At 33.3% G+C, this 20,220-nt stretch overlaps 1 long non-coding RNA gene across 8 annotated transcripts in view; it reads left to right on the forward strand.

Annotated features, from left to right (window-relative positions):
* LOC102153439 overlaps positions 1-19,959 on the forward strand; it is a 65,840-nt gene extending 45,881 nt beyond the window's left edge. For all 8 annotated transcript variants that reach the window (XR_005385623.1, XR_005385624.1, XR_005385622.1 and 5 more), the window contains 2 exons: positions 15,736-15,822; positions 19,684-19,959. This is a non-coding gene — a long non-coding RNA (uncharacterized LOC102153439). The remainder of the gene's footprint in view (positions 1-15,735; positions 15,823-19,683) is intronic.
* Positions 19,960-20,220: the final 261 nt, after the last annotated feature.

Consider the following 20,220-nt stretch of genomic DNA (forward strand, 5'->3'; position numbering starts at 1 on the left):
GTCAAGAAAATATAAAGATCTCAAATTATAATAAAAAAAGTAGTTGGATAGATACATCATGTAAAATAGGCTTTTGGAAAAAAATGCCTTCTTAGTGACAAAGATTATTACTAAACACTTTATAAAATATTTAACTCAACAATAAGATATAACAACCCCAAGATGATGTGAACATGAGAAAAATCACAAATAAAAGAAATATAAATAGACCTTAACATGAAAAAAATAACGAGAACGATAACAGTACAGTAAGAGGTTTCTATAAACTCCACTCAATTGTTGATGTTTTAAGGGCAGATACTAAGTAAAAATTAAGATACTTAATTCTTCCTGTTGAAAATAAGAAAAGAGTTGGCCTCCTTCCTTTTTCATAGAATATTTATTTCAAAAAATTATAATTGTGTACGTAAAGTCTTCTTAAAGGCTACATAGGCCTCTTTTCAGCTTTAAGAGCTAGGGAGATCTTTCTCAAGGAGAGGGGAAATGTTTGAGATGGAATTCTCCAGGAAGAAAGTGACCATCTCTCAGTGTGTCTGCGGGAAGGTAGGAACTTAACTTAGACCTTATTCCAGACTACTTCCTGTCATAAAGATATTAGAAGTTGATTTTTCCTTTGGATAAAGTCCATTAATGAACACAGGTGGTCTCCCCAGTTACAGATAAATCTAGGATGAGCCATGTGTGACAACTGGTGCTGTCACATTCTCTTACTTGAAGACTATGCATTTTGAGAACATATATGTAATGGCTTATTTCTGCTTGGCTCATAAAAAGGTCAGATTGCCTTCTGTCTTTGCATTCTCTTAATGAATTTCTATGATGCACATAACAGTTGCTATAATGCTTATTCACTAATAACACTGATTTTTTTTTCTCTTCTACCTTTGTAAAGAGATTTCCTGGGTTGAGAGGAAACTTTGTTTTTAATTAGATTTACCCAACTATTTGCAAGAAGCCTTAATTAGCACTAAGACCAACTGGATTAAAATACCTACAAATTTGGGAATTTAAGATACACACATATAAATAACTCAGGGATGAAAGAAGAAATCATAACAAAATAATGATGTTCAAGCTGAATTTTAATGAAAACATTTTCTATCAAAATGTGAGGTTCAATGAAAGTGATTTTTTTAAAAAGATTTTATTTATTTATTCATGATGGACAGACAGAGAGAGAGAGAGAGAGAGAGAGAGAGAGGCAGAGACACAGGCAGAGGGGGAAGCAGGCTCCATGCAGGGAGCCCCATGCAGGACTCGATCCCAGGACTCCAGGATCACGTCCCTGGGCCAAAGGCAGGCGCTGAACCGCTGAGCCACCCAGGGATCCCCAGTAAAAGTTATTTTTAAAGGAAAATGTGTGGTGTGGAAATTGATGAGGACCAACCAAATGAGAATAAGCAAAGGTTTATTCAGAGCCTGCTGTAGCAAGGAAGTCAGCCAACATCACTTGTGTTTGGGCAGAGACTCAAATGCAGAAGAAGAATGGAAAAGCTTTAGAATTATCCGTTAATCTTTGCCTATTGGAAAACTAGATCCAAGAGGGAAAAAAAAAGTAATAGATCACAACAACATTATGTCTATGACAGAAAAGCAAGTAATTAATAATTAATTAATACATAAATAAAATTGGTGTAAAAATAATAGATCAACCCAAGTAAGTATGGAAAGAGCAATTTAAGGAAAAGCAAACCTTATAATGATAGAAGCTATCTAACAACTAGGGAGAATAGGGAATTTCCTTATCTACCATAAATCTAGTCAATATTCTGCTGTAATGTTGAATCATTAATAGTATTGTATTGGAAATATCAAGATTAAAAATATAAGAACCAAAAAAATATATATATAAGAACCAAAACATAACATAGGAGATAGAAAAATCAATAGAATACACATAAGGATGCTTTAAAAAAAGTAAAAGGGCTTAGTTAGGTATATTTATATTAAGAACTATATATAAAAAATAAATGTTTAACTAGGGACCACAAATATTTAAAAACATGACTTTTTAAAGAGACATCAATTATAGTTGATACGATTATAATGTAAATATAATAAAATAATTTACCTAAGAATGAATGTAACAATAGCTATGTAAGACTTTTACAGAGAAGTTTATTTATTTATTTATTTTTAAAGATTTTATTTATTTATTGATGAGAGATAGAGAGCGAAAGAGAGAGAGAGAGAGAGAGGCAGAGACACAGGCAGAGGGAGAAGCAGGCTCTATGCAGGGAGCCTGATGTGGGACTCGATCCCGGGTCTCCAGAATCAGGCCCTGGGTTGAAGGTGGTGCTAAACCGCTGAGCCATCCCGGCTGCCCTATAGAGAAGTTTATAAAACTTCACTGAGCAACATTAAGAAAACATGACAAACCACCATCGGGAAAACTCATAATCATAAAAATATTAGTCTTCCTGAAATTGATCTATAGATTCAGATTTCATTTTTCTGTATCTTGAAACATTTCTTTCATCAACCTAAGAATTATTTCATTACTCATAATTACTTCCAATTTATGCTCTTTGGGACTTTAAAAACAGCAAATGGAAGAATGATGGAAACATCTAAGCAGATAGTATAGGAGTGAAATTGCTCATTGCTATTAAATCATCTTTCATTTTCCTTATTGTGTTGCTCACTATAGTACATCATCTTGACAGAGAAATGAAGAGTTTATATATTTAGCTTTTTAATTATTTATTTTATTTTGGTTTTCATTGGACACTCTTCAGAATTTTTATTTTTTCTTCATCTTCATCCCATATTGACATTAAGAAGAAAATTAACAGAAGTTTTAAAATTATGTAATGAATCAGAAGATGAATGAAAAGAGACCCATAGTGGCAATCTAGATGCTAATGATCATGGTGAATTTGACTTTGTAAACAAGATTTATTAGTCTTCAGTTGATGACTAACTAATTGGATTTTTTTTAAAAATAAACAAGAATTAGCCCGTAAATAAGTATTTATAAAGACAAAGGGAATTAAGGTGTCTCATACTTAATCATTGAACAGCAAGGACTATACAACTTAACTTTTGTGACAAGTACTTAGATTATTCCATTTTGCTGAAGATGTGACATACTTTTATTTTTTATGATTATTATTTAATTGATGCAGTTGTAAGTAGACAAATGTTGAAGGCAGGAATGTACAAAAAGTTCATTGAAAGGAAATAAATGGGGTAGAAATTTTAAAAATATTGGACTAATATTCATAGCAATTAGTTGGACCAGTATGAAATTGGCCTTCAAAACCGGGAAAACATGAATTAAAAATTTGGTTTTGCTATGCTTAAATTTCTATTAAAAATTCTAAGAGGGATGCCTGGGAGGCTCAGAGGTCTGGTGCCTGCCTTCGGTCCAGGGTGGGGTCCTGGAGACCTAGGGGTTGAGTTCCATGTCAGGCTCCCTACATGGAGCCTGCTTCTCTCTCTCTGCCTCTCTCTCTGCCTGTGTCTCTGCCTCTCTCTCTGTAACTCTCACGAATAAATAAATAAATAAATAAATAAATAAATAAATAAAATCTTTAAAAAAAAATTCTAAGAATGTTGTTTACTACTGTTGGAAAAATACTTACAAAATCATTTAAAAATATTTTTAAAGATAATTTAAGATGTTCTTTGGATCCAGTTAGTAAGTGCTGTTGACTAATTTTCCTGTTAAACTGAGGATGAATAATCAAAGATCTATAAATTAACACCAAAATGTGATGACATTTTATGCTCATTTAGACAATACCAAATTTTGGTAGACTGTGGAGTAACATAAATATGTATATGGCTTGTGGAATATAAACCAGATGACTATCTTGCAAAACTAATTTGTGATTATATTTAAAACTTATATATATATATATATGTATATATATAATATATATAATTCATAGCAATTGTTTGTACCAGTATGAAAAAATATATATATATATATACACTACCATGAGTTAGCCATTTCCCCCCCTAAGTGCTTACCCTAAAGAAACTCCTGTGTATATTTAGCAGATGATATGGACAAGAGAACTTATAGCAGCAGTTTTCACAAAAGCAAATGATTTTATTGATTAATTAAATTTAAAATAGTCACAGAGAAGGATATTCAGCAAGAGTGAAAATGTATTGAACTACATTATAAGTGATAACATGGGACAGAGCTGAGAAAGGTACTATAAGAGAGTAAAAAACTCATCTAAAGATGATTAGGTTTTAGGATATCACTTCAGATAGCCTAAGCAATAAGAAATTAAATAAAAAACAATCCAAAACCCATCAGAACTAAATTAATATAATCCAGGTGCATATGCATATGTAGAGAACTAGCCTAACAAGGCATAAAGCTGATAAACACATTACTGTTCAGGTGTGCGATAGTTTTGAGGTGTTTGAGGAAGATGGGTCAGGAAAATCATACCCCAAAATGGGTAGGTAAATCAATTATGATCTACTACTTAAACTGCAGGTGAATTAATGGGTCTTTGTTTTATTAGGCTTTATAAGTTACTTATACTATTGACATATAAAAAAGGTTATGTATAATTATTAAATACTGAGAATTTTTTTATTTGCTTTAAATTCCTCTGTTCCAACCTATTTATCCAACCAACTACGTATTTTATGCTTTGTAGAAAATTACCTATAAATATTTGCCACCCATCTTCTTGTAGGCAACTTTATTCTTATAACCAGTGGTAGATTATTATTATTATTATTATTATTATTATTATTATTATTTATTATTATTATTATCACTGACATCGACACCTTAAATTTTCAATTCATAAGCATTATAAGAAATAGTAGGTATTTAGGTAGGCAGTGAGATATGTGCCCCAATAATATTTAAAAAACTCTAGCAATCTCTAATTTTTTGGTAACAAAATTCAAAATTCCAACTGATCTGAACAATTATTACTGTTTCCATTTCTTAACCAGAGTGACAAAAGCTTAGCATTTATAATAATTATAAAAAGAGGGGCACCTGGGTGGCTCAGTCAGTTAAGCATCTGCCTTTGGCTCAGGTCATGATCCCAGGGTGAGCTCCATGTCAGGCTCCCTGCTCAGCGGAAGCTTGTTTCTCCCTCACCCTCAGACTCTCCCCCTGCTTGTGCTCTCTTGCTGTCTCTAACAAATAAATAAATAAATAAAATCTTAAAAAAAAAAAGTAAATATAATTATAAAAGGACAGGAGGAGATAACAGGGCAATTCTTTCTCCTGAAATTCATTTACATATTTAGATTCCAAAGACATGTATGTGAGTCCATTCTGATATTTAGAATTAAAAATATTGTATTTCAGTTATCACTTATGAAAACATGTTTGTGTATTGATAAAAGCATAGAATAGCAAATAGAATAAAATAACAATCCTATGTTAACAATGCTTATATAGAAAATAGGAATAATAAAACAATTTCATATTCTGGAAAATTATAAACAAATTATATATTACAATTTTAAATTAATATAAATCTATACAAGAGACTAGATAATGAACGTATTAAAATTTACACCTCCAGTATGTAAGATTTTTTCTATTCAGAATTTAGTATTTATTTTTTAATAATAATATTTAATAATAATATTTTTTATTTTTAATAATAAATTATTTTTTATTGGTGTTCAATTTGCCAACATACAGAATAACACCCAGTGCTCATCCCGTCAAGTGCCCCCCCTCAGTGCCCGTCACCCATTCACCCCCACCCCCTGCCCTCCTCCCCTTCCACCACCCCTAGTTCGTTTCCCAGAGTTAGGAGTCTTCATGTTTTGTCTCCCTTTCTGATATTTCCTACCCATTTCTTCTCCCTTCCCTTCTATTCCCTTTCACTATTATTTATATTCCCCAAATGAATGAGACCATATAATGTTTGTCCTTCTCCGATTGACTCACTTCACTCAGCATCATACCCTCCAGTTCCATCCACGTTGAATCAAATGGTGGGTACTTGTCGTTTCTAATGGCTGAGGAATATCCCATTGTATACATAGACCACATCTTCTTTATCCATCATCTTTCGTTGGACACCGAGGCTCCTTCCACAGTTTGGCTATCGTGGCCATTGCTGCTATAAACATCGGGGTGCAGGTGTTTCATTGCATCTGTATCTTTGGGGTAAATCCCCAGCAGTGCAATTGCTGGGTCGTAGGGCAGGTCTATTTTTAACTCTTTGAGGAACCTCCACAGTTTTCCAGAGTGACTGCACCAGTTCACATTCCCACCAACAGTGTAAGAGGGTTCCCCTTTCTCCGCATCCTCTCTAACATTTGTGGTTTCCTGCCTTGTTAATTTTCCCCATTGTCACTGGTGTGAGGTGGTATCTCATTGTGGTTTTGATTTGTATTTCCCTGATGGCAAGTGATGCAGAGCATTTTCTCACGTGCTTGTTGGCCATGTCTAGGTCTTCCTCTGTGAGATTTCTGTTCATGTCTTTTGCCCATTTCATGATTAGATATCTATTTCCTTATATAATAGAAGTTTAGTTCTTTTTGCGCCCTGATCATTTAGACGCTATGACCTATCATCTGACCAAAAAGTCCTTATTATTCTGTAATTAAGATAAAACTAGAATGATGACAGGTCACATTTTACCAATTTAAAAAAATTTACCATTTAATTCTTCAGAGTTTGAACATTGACTTAAGAATATTTTGACAAGTTTTATTTTTGACATCTTTTTAAAAGTAAACAACTTTTGAACAACTTTTGATTTATTAACTACAATGCAGTCACTCTCTGTATTTCAGTAATATATAGCGATATATGTATGTAATACACTACAGTAATAATATATATATATATATGTATATATATATATATATATATATATATATATATAATCTTGCTCTGGAAGACCTCAGTTACCAATGATCTGAGTTTTAATTTACTTTTGATAAAATGGCAATTCAGATAAATCTGAAGCTGTTTATTTATTATTTTATTTTGGTGTGAAAAATTACTTCCTCACTGATGGCTTCAATAATTCTGTGGGGTATGTGTTTTAATATTTGAAGTCATGGACAATGTATAGTTTTAGGCTTATGACTATTATTCTAAAACAAAATAGTAATCTTAACACCATTAATTTGGACATGTAGTTTTGTACCTGAAACAGTCCTGAGCTCTTAATCAGCAATTGTGCATTCTGGTTCTCTCCGCGGGAATCGAAAGAGACCAAGAAATGTATCATGCACTCTAGATCATCTCAATTCTTGGTAAGGTGTGAGATTTCAGAGGTTCTGAGTAAAATGGAACAACATCAGGGCAATGTGGTTGCTAATATAAAATGTTGAATGGTTTTCAATAGAAATATCTATAATAGAACTAAATGATTATGATGGAAATTAAAACCTCAAAGGTTATTCAGTTTCAGAATTTTTATTTTATAGTAACAAAGGCCACTATTTCTCTAATACTAACACTCAGAATGCTTTGAATATTCATTGGAGTGCTTTGTGTCTGCTTCAGAGTGTTATATATATATAAAACACTCATATATATATATATATATATATACATATATATAACTTTATATATTTATATTCTCAAGTCGATCACATATTACTGTGGGAAAGGAACTTCTCTAATTTTCTCAAAGAAGCAGCACATAGAGCTTATCTCAAAAGCTTTTACATTTGCATAGGTGGATTGATTTATTTTAGGGACAATTTGGAATTCTGTTATTCTGAATAATTAATCTAGCTACTGGCTATTTCAATAATGTGCATTTATTAAAATTTAGGCATGGAATCAAAATTTAAACTAATGAATGTCTATTCTCATGTGCTTTTATGTTGTCAATCCATTGCATGGTTTGCTACATTTTATGTTGCAGAAACTTAAGAAATAACATCAAAATAATGAGAAACATTTATGCATTAAATAATAAATGGAAACCATAGGTATTGTATAAGTTTCCATTATAAATTGATTTCTTAATAGAGGCATTTTTTAACTAAAGGAGCAGGTATCAATAAGTTGTGATCTATTAACTTGGTAAAAGAATCACATTCCTTTAATGCTAACAAATATTGTGTGATTCGATTCAGAATATTTTCATAGTTGATAATACAATCTGTGGAATTGGAAATAGAACCTGAAAACCTGGATTAGTGGTCAAAATTCGCTTCTGAGGAGTTGCCAAGGTTGTAAAAACAACTTCCTAGGCCTCAAATTTGTTTAAAAATGGTGCTTTTGAGTGAGGTTTGGTTTCAAGATCCTTAAAGATTTATAGATTCTAATGCTATTTGAGATTAAGAATGTGAACTCTAGTAATGATATCCCTCTTTCTTAAAATAATCATCCCTTGGCATTTTATGACTTTTTTTTTTCCCATACAAGTTAGCCTTTTCCTTGTTCCTTGTTTGCAACTGAAAGTATAAAAAATAAGAGCAAACATACGACTGTAACTACTGTGTATGTGGCATTAAATTTTACCTTTTTTTCCTTAAAGTATAATAGCCAAGAATATATTTGTTTCACTGCAAGTACATTGGTTTTACCTTGTTTTTCACATGCTATTTACAAAATTGGAAGGATTCAAACTTGTGATTTTATCTGGCCACCAAAGTTCCATTTGTTCAGATTTTCAAAATACTTTTATTGAACCATAATTGATTTACAAAAACCCTGCACATATTTAAAGAATACAGTTTGATGAAATTGAACATTTGCATACATCCAGGAAACCATCACCATAATCAAGGTAATAAACATATTATCACCTCCATCTATCTATCTTTAAAGGTTTCCATATGTCCCTTTGTGTGTGTGAGATAAGAGCACTTAACAAGAGATCTAACCTCTTAAATTTTTAAGTGCACAATACCGTGTTGTTAGCTAGAAGTACATATTGTACAGGAGACCCCTATAATTTATTCATATTGCATAACTGAAATTTTATACCCATGAACACAACTCCTCATATCCCCTGCCCTAACCGAATCTCTGGCTACTATTATTCTGTTTTCTAGTCTATGAATGTGGCTATAGTAGATAGCTCATAAAAGTGAAATAATGCAGTATTTGTCCTTCTGAGACAGGCTTGTTTTACTTAACATAATGTTTTCCAAATTCATCCCTGTTTCTTAAATGAAAGAATTTTCCTTTTTTTAAAGGCTAATATGCCACTGTATGTATATATCACATATTCTTTATCCATTCATCTGTTGATGAATATTTAGGTTGTTTCCTGCAATGAACAAGGAAGTACAGATATTACTTTGAGATCCTGATTTCAATTATTCTGTGTAAATACCTAAAAGTGTCATTGCTGGGTCATATGACAGTTCTATCTTTAATTTTTTGAAGAACCTCTCCATATTATATTCCATAATAATTGCACAATTTTACATTCTCACCACAATGTACAAGTATTCAAATCTCTGTACATCCTCACTAACATTTATTATATATATTTTTGTGTAACAGCCATTCTAACAGGTGTATGATGATATTTCATTATGGCTTTGATTTGCATTTCCCTGAGTGATGTTGAGCATCTTTTCATATACTTGCAGCCATTTGTAAGTCTTTTTTTTTGGTAGAAAAATCTATACAGGTATTTTGCCCATATTTTATTAGGTGTTTTGGATATTTATTTATTTATTTATTTATTTATTTATCTATCATTTATTTATTTATTTATTTTGCTGTCACATTGTAGAAGTTTCTTATATAAGTATTAAGTCCTTATCAGATAAACAGCTTGCAAACATTTTCTCCCATTTTGTAGATTACCTTGCATTCTGTTGCTGTTGCATTTATTGTGCAAAAGCTTTCATTTTAAAGTAGTCCCATTTATCTATTTTTACTATTATTGTTTTTGACGACATATCCAAGAAATCATTGCCAAACCAGTGTCAAGAAATTTTCCTGGTGATTCTTTCTAGAAATCGAGTTTTACATTTAAATCTGTAATCTATTTTTATTAGATTTTGTGTAAAATGTAAATTAAGAGTCTAACTTCATTCTTTTGCATGTAAATATTCTTGAATCCTTCATCATGTGTTGAAAAAAATTGTCCTTTCCTCACTCTGTGTATTGACATCCTTGTCAAAGATGAGTTGATAATGTATGTGTGGGTTTATTTCTGGGCTCTCTGTTCTATTCCAGTGGTCTGTATGTCTGTCCTTATGTCAGTACCATATTTTTAAAACTATTGTAACTCTGATATATTTTTAAGTCAGGAAATCTAATGCCTCTAGTTTTGCTTATTAAGATTGCTTTGGTTATTCCAGGTCTTTGGAATTCTCTATAAATTTTAGGATTTTTAAAATATATTTGTAAAAAAAAAGCCGTTGGGATTTTGATGGAGATGTGCACTGAATCTGTAGTTTCCTTTGAGTAGTATGGACATTTTAACAATATTAAGTCTTCCAATCCATGAACATGGGGTATCTTTGGTATTTTGAAGTGTTTGGCATACAAATCTCTTACCTCTTTAGTTAAGTTTATCCCTAAATATTTTATTCTTTTACAACCTACCAAGACTGATTCATGAAGAAATAAATCTAAACCAACCAATAATGAGTAATGAGACTGAATCAGTAATCAAAAACTTCCATCTAAATTGTTGGTTAATATTAGAGAAAGTGGGGAAGATCAATTTTTTTTTAAGAGATAGGTGTTTTATGTAACTATAAATAACTGGCATTGATTTTTTTTTTAAAGAAGCATGCTTTGTTATATAAACAATAAAAAATTGAAGTAAAACAGGATACCCAACTACTAAAATCAGGGTCCAGTTGACCTGTTTTTGATATTAAAAATAGAGTCAACATATGTTGACTCCTCAAAATATGTGTATCCTTATAAATGTCATGTATTTTAAGTTTGCTTTTTGTTCAAAAGTCTCATAAAGCAAGCATTTTTTCCCCTTAAGTCAAAGTGAGGAAGTTGGAGCTTAAGATGCCTATAAGACCCAAAATTTGTGATTTATAAAGTGGCAGATTTGGTATTCATTCTAGAGCCTCCTGATTACCAATCTAGGCCTCTTGTCCCTAACATGCATACAGCCTTCCTAAGTGGATTCCAACCACTCTCATCACCTTCCTGCTGCAACTGTCCCCAACAGGATCAATGAAGTACATTTTGTAAAACTATAAAACTGCAAACCCTCATAGTCCTCTTACTTGTCAGCTTTTTAAAAACTTCAAACTATCTATATGACTTTGGGAAAATAAGTTGTGATTCAATAGGGGAATCTGGAAACTAAACGCCAGTTAATACTTTACACTTCTATCACTGTCATGGCAGACAGGACACACAGACATACACATAGACACACACATATTTGGGAATATAATTTTGTATTGTGTTAAATTTTTAAAGCCATATATTGTGATAATCAATGTACTATGTTTTAAATTTGGAATATAGATAACATTAACCATAGGTGATTTATAACACTGTAGGGATTATAAGCATTAGTATTATAACTAATATTATTTTAGTATGTGCAATTTATTAGGTACTGTCCTAAATATTGCACATACATTATGCTCCCTCAATTCTCATACAAATGCTTTAATAGTGATAGTCTCATATGTATGTTTAATGAAAACAAATATGATAAAAGGTTAGTATCCAAAATATAAAAAAAAACTTATACAACTCAACATCCCCAAATCAAATAACCCAACTAAAAAATGGGCAGAAGACACGAAAATACATTTCTCTAAAAAAAAGACATATAAACGACAACCAGACACATGACGATGCTCAACATCACTCACCATCTGGGAAATCCAAATCTAAGCAACAATGAGATATCACCTCAAACCTTTTCAAAAGACTAAAATCAGAAACAGAGGAAACAAGTGTTAGTGAGTATGTGGAGGAAAAGGAGCACTAATGCACTGTTATTGGAACACAAATTGGTACCTACTGTGAAAAAACAGTATGGAGGTTCCTCAAAAAATTAAAAATAGAATTATCATATGAGACAGGAATTCTATCACTGGATATTTATCCAAAGATTATGAAAACAGTAATTTGAAAAGATACACGCACTCTTATGTTTGTTGCAGCATTATTTACAATAACTAAATAATGGAAGCAATCCAAGTGTCCACCGAAAGATGAGTGGATAAAGCATGGTATATATTTACAATAGAATATTACTTAGCCACAAAAAAGAATGAAATCTTGCTATTTGTAACAATATGGATCAATCCAGAGGGTATAATGCTAAGTGAAATAAGTCCGAGAAAGACAAATACCATATGATTTCACTCATATATGGAATTTAAAAAACAAAACAAATGAACAAAGCAAAAAAAAAAAAAAAAAGGGCAAGCCAAAAAACAGACTCTTGACCATAGAGAACTGGACTGAAGTTTACCAGAGGGGATGTGGAAAGGGGGTGGGTGTTGAATAAAATAGGTGAAGGGAATAAAGAGTACAGGTATCGTGATGAGCACTGAATAATATGATTCAATAAGTGTTGAATCACTGTATAGTACACCTGAAACTAATATAACACACTGTATGTTAATTATACTGGAATTAAAATTTTAAAAAAGAATGCAAAAAATAGAGCAAAGAGTGGGGACAAAGGCACATGAGCTGCCTTCTGCTGCTGCAGATCCAGAGCTTTCATAATTAGTTATGCAAAGAGTACAAGAGCAACTGCAAATACAGAAACCAAGCAGGAATTGGCTTGCCCTAGGGACCTGGCTTGCCCTTAATACTGAGTCTCCCACATGCCTAATATGGCATTCACCAATGAATATCAATGTCATTGTATATTCTTGGACTGGGCTGATCAGAAGGAAAAAAATATTGATATATGAAGATAATTCTTGGAATGCTAGCTTCACCACATTGACTAAATTATGTATGTATAAATTGTCCCTTTGGGACAGCCTATAGCAGATATTCTCTCCCTAGTTTTCTCAGTGTATTACTTTCCTAATAATTTTCATTGACAAAGTCTGGAATTAACTATGTCTCCAAACATTTGTAATAGTTGTCCACAAAGCAGGATATGGATATTTTTCTTCAGCAAATGCTATGCTTGAGTATAAATGAGTGATTGCAAAACTCATTAAGGAGTATCTGTGGAAGTGACAACTTTAAAGAAGATTCTAAACAACTCTAAGAAGAAGAAAGTACTTTGGAGAAAAATCACCATAAGGAACATGATTTTTCATAGTGCCTACTTTTTGCTCCCAAGAAAAGATGGAATTTACAAAATAAGAGCTAAAAGATGAGATGGTAAAGTAAAACTTGCAGGTAAAACACCCACGAAGATGGCTATAATCAAAAGAATGGAAAATAACAGGTGTTGGCAAGGATGTGGGAAAATAGGGATCCTGTGCACCTGCTAGCAGGAATGAAAAATGGTTCTGCTGCTATCAAAAGTCATTTGGCGATTCCTCAAAAACTTAAACATAGAATTACCATATGATCCCAGCAAATCTACACCTAGCAATACAACCCAAAGCCCTAAAAACAATGGCTCAAAGAAATGCTTGTACATTGATGCTCACAGCAGCACTATTCACAAGCCAAAATGTCAGTGTGGAAACAACCCACAGGTCAATGAATGGACGGACACAGAATGGAATGTTATTCAGTCATTAAAAGAATTAAATACTGCTTCAAGCAAAAACATGGATTAATCTAGAAAACATTATGCTAAGTTGAAGAGGCAAGATACAAAAAGTCACATATATATAAGATTCCATTTATATGAAACATCCGGAATATGTAAATACACAGAGACAGAAAAGCAGATGGGTGGTAAGTATCAGCGTCCAGAGTGGGAAGGTAAATGGGGAATAACTGTTTAATGGGTATGAGGCTTTATTTTGGCATGATGGCAAAGTTTTGGAACTATTTAGAAGCAGTAGGTGAATGGCGTTGTGGATGAACTCTGTGTGTGTGTGTGTGTGTGTGTGTGTGTGTGTTACATTTCCTGTGTTTTTCTATTTGAGCTATAACTGACATATAGAGTATTATGTAAATTTAAGGTGTGTGACTTGTTGATTGATTTAATACATTTATATCATGCAATGTGATTAGCATCATAGCATGATTAGCTAATATCTCACATAATTATCATGTCTTTTTTGTGGTGAGAACAATCAAGATCTAGTTTCTTGGCAAGTTTGAAGATAATAGGTTAGTTTTAATTTGGCCTTATTCAACTAATTAATGTTAACTTGTTTTCGGTGCAGAGAGGCATGACAATTTCTTTAAAAAATTCTAATGTCACGGGTAAAACTTAGTATCTCTAAACTAAATTCAGACTTCTCAAAAGCTCATTTCCAACTCTTCCTTCAATAAAGAACAAGTGATTAAAGTGTACAATTGCACAATCAGCTGACAAATAACAATCAATCTATACAACATATTTAAGAAAGGGATTAATCTCAACATAGTACAAAGATGCTAAAATTAGCTTACTTGTGAATAATTGTTTGACATCTTGTAAATACAAATGCAGTTACTAATTTTGCTTAACCTTTATGATTATGGGTTTTGGATAAGGACATTCAACTTTCTACTAGAGAAAAACTCTTCATATTGGATTATGAGTGACATTTTAAAATTATAGTGTTAGAATTTTTATAATAATGATAAATGCTTATTTTGAGGGTAAAAATAAACCCATATGACAGGTAAAAATCCAAAGAATAAAGTATCATTTTAAATTTCCCTATCAGGGTGCCTGGGTGGCTCAGTTGGTTAAGTGTCTGACTCTTGATTTCTGCTTAGGTTATGATCTCAGGATTGTGAGACTGAGGCCCATATCTGCCTCTGGCTCTGCACTCAATGTGGAATCTGCTTGAGATTCTCTCTCCTTCTGCCCCCAACCCCCTCTCAAAATGAAAAAATAAATCTTAAGAAAAAGTAAATAAACAACAAAAAAAGAAAAAGTAAATAAATCTCACTATCAAGAATGTTACTTAGCATTTGGTAAACATGACTTCAGATATAAGGTATGAGAGTCACAAGAAATATATAGAGTGAGAAGAATAATACAACAATATTTGTCACAGAATGGTCCCAAACCAGTTTTTTTGGAAAACCTAAAAGCATATATGTACATACTCATGACTTCTGATATTACAAAGAATTGGTATTTTTAATTCATTATTCATTATTTTAATTATATATATTCATAAGTAAACTTGTATTTATTTTATTTTATTTATTTTATTTTATTTTATTTTATTTTATTTTATTTTATTTTATTTATTTATGATAAGCACACAGTGAGAGAGAGAGAGAGGCAGAGACACAGGCCGAGGGAGAAGCAGGCTCCATGCACCGGGAGCCCGACGTGGGATTCGATCCCGGGTCTCCAGGATCGCGCCCTGGGCCAAAGACAGGCGCCAAACCGCTGCGCCACCCAGGGATCCCTAAACTTGTATTTCTAAAATCTAACAACTTTAGTGATATCCTGCCCAACAATCTAGTCTCCTTTCATTTAAACTTAGAGTTTGGAAAAAAATAAAAATAAGAGTTTGGGAATTATTTCTCTATTATTACATCCCAGGTATGAATTATGTGTTTAGGGGTACATGTTGTCCTGAAATTAGTGCTTTTGCTGCTTTCTGGGTCAAGCTTAGCTAGGATACTTGGAGTTACACACAACTTCAAAATCTCAATGGTTTCATTTTTACTTATACTACTTAAATATATTCGTAATATATATTTATATATACTTATATATCAAGGGTGTCCCTGGAATTCTGCTTAACACTGTCATTATCCTTTCTCAGGTACCCAGGATAATGGAGAAGTCACTATCTGAGCGTTGCTGTTAGTCAAGGCAGAGGAAAACAAGTACTCTGGAGAGCCTCACACTGGTAACCAAGTCCTCTTTCTACACATGAAACACATCCTTTTCACCCACAGCTCATTGGCCAGAGGTAGCCCCATGGCCCCATCTGGGCACAAAATAGTGATGAAATAGAATCTTACTCTAAACCTAAAGGGAGAAGTGGAATATTCAAGATTCCAGTAATATCAATAACCACGTGTGTCTCTTTCCTCACTGGCCTCAGCTCTGCTGTGCCTCACCTTGTTTGATTCCTTAACATGTACTGCATCTGAGGCTGCTCACAAATACACCTGCCTAGACACAGTTCTCATCTAATATAGCTCTACTCTTCACATGTCATGTGGAACTCAGGTTTCTTTCAAGATTGATAATTTCTATGCTTACACTTAGGAGGTGTAGCATAGAACTATGGGCACTATATTTCCACTCTGGAATTCTTTAGACCTTTCTGTAATGTTTATTTTCCATCTTCCCCATGGAGTGCCAAGGACCAAGATGAATGTATAGTGTTGGATAATTTTCAGAGATCCTTTGGTCCTTTGCCTAATTGCACCAGTTAAAACTTCAGTAAAAATACTGAATGAGAGTAATGGGAGTGAATATACTTGACTTCTTTTCTTTTTTTAAAAGATTTTATTTATTTACTCATGAGAGACACACAGAAAAATGCAGAGACCCAGGAAGAGGGAGAAGCAGACTTCCTGTGGTGAGCCTGATGTGGGACTTGATCCCAAGACCTTGGGATCATGACCTGAGCTGAAGGCAGACACTCAACACTGAGTCACCCAGGTGCCCCTATACTTGACTTCTTATTTGTACCAGGGGAAAACATTCAGTCTTCCACCATTAAGTGTGTTCCCTAAGATTCTTTCAGTGTGTCTTTATTGGGCTGAGTAACCTTAGTTTTTAAATGGACTCCAGAAAAGTGTGGCATTTTCAGATCATGTTTTTTTTTTTTTTCTCGGTGATTGGTAGGAGTGACATCCTTTTTAGTTTTCTATATACTAAACAGAAACTAGAAATCTAAAGGTATCTTCTCACATCCAGCATATTCTTGTCATTCCTCTCAAATATATTGAATATTTATAGATTATACTGGAATCCATTTTAAAAATATACTCTATAAATTTTTTAAACTGTGCAAGTTGTAGAAGTTGAAAAATAATTAATTTTCAAATTAAGAGAAGGCTTCAAGCTTAACCTAAATCTTCAGACTTTGAACTAGAACTTATCTTGAATTTACAGGGCAAAAATAAATTGTAGAGACTCTATTTCTGAAGAAGAACAATCGATTCCAAACTATCTTTCTTTAATAGGAAGCTATAAGTTGGTCATAGGGTATAAAACAAGATTTTTTTTTTAATAATTTACCTCTAGTAGCATAATGACCACAAATTTTTGGTAGTGCAAAACAAAAACCAAAATATAAAATCACCCAAAACAAAACACATCTTCAGCGTCCTAACTCGGGAGCAGCTGAAACATGAATTAGCTTCTTAAAACTTTTTCCACTTTCCTTCTTTTTTACATGAAAATTATCTCTATTTGGTAATGTCAGTTAACATTTTATGCTATCATGCAATGTTTTCTTTTAGTTTAAGCTTGAAGCCCTCTCTTAATTTGAAAATTAATTATTCAATGTTTCCTCTAATAGTAGTTAAAGTCTTCTTTCTAATATTGCTAGGCCTGTGTCCATTCCACTCCTATTTTGTTGGACCGTTACCGAAAGATAATAAAACTGTACTGCAGGGAAACATTCCAAATTGGCCACAAACCCCTCCTTCTATGTCCAGCATCAAATTAAGAATAAACACAGTAAATGTCACATTTTACCAAAACGGTACAAGGAAATGGTAGTAAATGTAGTTTCCTTGACCACCTCTCAGGGTGGTCTTTATCTTTATCACAAGATAAAGGTTAGTATTAGGTAGTGTATGATTACAAGTTCTATTCCCTGCAATGATATTCCACTAGCCAGCACACTTGACATCAGCCTTGGCCTTGTGTCTGTGGCCACTGCCATGTGAGCGGACCTAAGCTACGTTCCTTCTGGGTGGAAGTTCCTAGAGCCTCTCTTTCCCCCTTCAAAATTTCTAGTGATGTCCAGAGAGTGGATGAGTCCTGAGGAAGGACAAAAATAATGTAGGGAAATTGTGAGAAACATGAATATGAAGGAGAAGCTTTTTTGATTACATATCACTGAAATTTGAGAGTTGTTTTTACTAAAACATAAACAAGCTCATCCAAATGGTACAGGAAAATGTCATTATTTTATAAACAAAGGAACACTGGTTTTAAATGCTAGCCAAATAAGATTCTAGCACTGACCACTAGAGGATACTGCTTATCTTTAATCCAGAAGCTTCCAACCTTGGTTTACAGAACTCCAGAGTTCTCTAGAGGCCAAAATAGGTAGAGGTGGGGGTGGGAGGGCTTGTGAGGTAGAGGAAGAGTGGACTTCACGTGCATTTCATCCATTTTGGTGTTGCTTTGATCAGCCATTCAATACATTGAGATTCTGTGTAAGATTTTAATTAACCAAATTTGGCTCCTCTTAATTTATTATAATATGCCCTGTCTAAAATAAGACTATGTAAACAGAAAGGGTACAGTAAGCGGAGTATCTTTAAAAAGGTAAAACTCAAAGAGGAAAAATGTTTAATTGCGTCTGCAGCCTTGTCTGTTAGGACAGCCCTACTCAGCAGATACAGACACCTCTGGCCTCAAGTGCTAATTGCTACCCTTACTCAACTATCACTTTTTTTGTGCTTTTCATGAAGATTTTTCTCATGGGAGTATCTGTTCTGATTAAGGGAAATGAATGTGACACTTTCCTTGAGTGTTAATTTCTCTTTATACATTAATGATTTGTCATTTTACATTTTTCGTTATATATTAATGATTTGTCATTTGGCCAGCAGGTCAGTCTTCTGTGAATTTGGCTAATATGAGCCAATCTCACCAGAGTCACACTCCTTCAAGTATGTGCAAATACTACAAACAGATCCCAGAATTTAACCATATCTCAATCTGCAACCCTGAGGCCCTGTGTGGACAGGGAGCCAGATTATTTATGTGACAGGCATCACCTCTACTTCACTGGTCTGTACGTTGAATATGAGGCTGTTTTGTTTGTTCTTTCTTGTGGTAACATTTTCCCTACATTTAGCACAATAAAAAGACTTGAGAAGCTTACTAGCTCTGTTCTCACCAGAATATAAATTTCATCAGGAAAGTATTGGACTTTGAGAATATATGCTTTTTTTCAGAGTACTAAGCCACACTTTAGAAGAGATTTATGGTATCTTTGTGCCCTGAACAACTGCTGGCACTTCTAAATGTCCCTAACCTTTCAAGAAAGCAAATTTAGCATCAGGAAACCTGGTTGCTTAATTCAGCAATTTCAACTGTACTAGGACTTTTTATTAAAATTAATATTTTAAATACTAAAAGTGATGTTATTATTTCCTGCAGTGCTACACCTAAATAAACCATAATTGTAACACTTTATGCTTCAGAAACAAGCCATAGAAGAAGATACGTAAATACCAGCACACATTATGAGATGAGAATTTTTCACAGCAAAATTCCAGCCATGGAACTATTATGTAAAAATATATATATAATTGAGGCAGCCTGGGTGGCTCAGCGGTTTAGCGCCGCCTTCACAGGGCGTGATCCTGGAGATCCTGGATCGAGTCCCACGTCGGGCTCCCTGCATGGAGCCTGCTTCTCCCTCTGCCTGTGTCTCTGCCTCACTCTCTCTCTCTGTGCCTCTCCCTCTCTCTCTCTCTCTCTGTGTGTCTCGTGAATAAATAAAAAGTAAAATCTTTATTTTACTCTTATATATATATATAATTGTGTGATTACTGTTTCTCTCTTTCAGATGAGTTTCTAAAGAGTAGATGAAAATGGAAACTAAATATCCCTCTGCAAAAAACTGCAACCAAATCCCAAATTCAGGATCTTATAAGTTAAAATTTAAGACATCATTTGAAACCTTTAGAGGAGGCAAACTGCACAAATGAAAGCTGAACTTTATAAAACCAAACAGCACAAAACAAAAACATCCTATTTTTTTCAATAATCCTTTATCATCATTCATTTAAACTGAATTTGAGCTTAATAAATTTTACTCCTGCAATGTCTAGGAAGGAAAAAACACCCACTGGTAAATCTGTACTCGATAGACTTTGGGTTTTTTTGTGTCATAATACTCCAATTCCTTTCTCTTTTTGTCAAAAACTCCAAAGTTGGAGCCCCCTTTGGAATGATATTGTTTTAAATATTTCTCTAGCAAGGCATGTTTCATTAGTGATAGCCACAGTCTTAACTGAAAGTTGAGTAGCCCTGGATTTTATCTAAAATATAATGACAACAAGCAATAACAAAAATCACTTGTCCTGGACATATAACTTTCTAT

Source organism: Canis lupus, chromosome 38, assembly GCF_011100685.1.
Source record: "Canis lupus familiaris isolate Mischka breed German Shepherd chromosome 38, alternate assembly UU_Cfam_GSD_1.0, whole genome shotgun sequence".
NCBI classification, from domain to species: domain Eukaryota; kingdom Metazoa; phylum Chordata; class Mammalia; order Carnivora; family Canidae; genus Canis; species Canis lupus.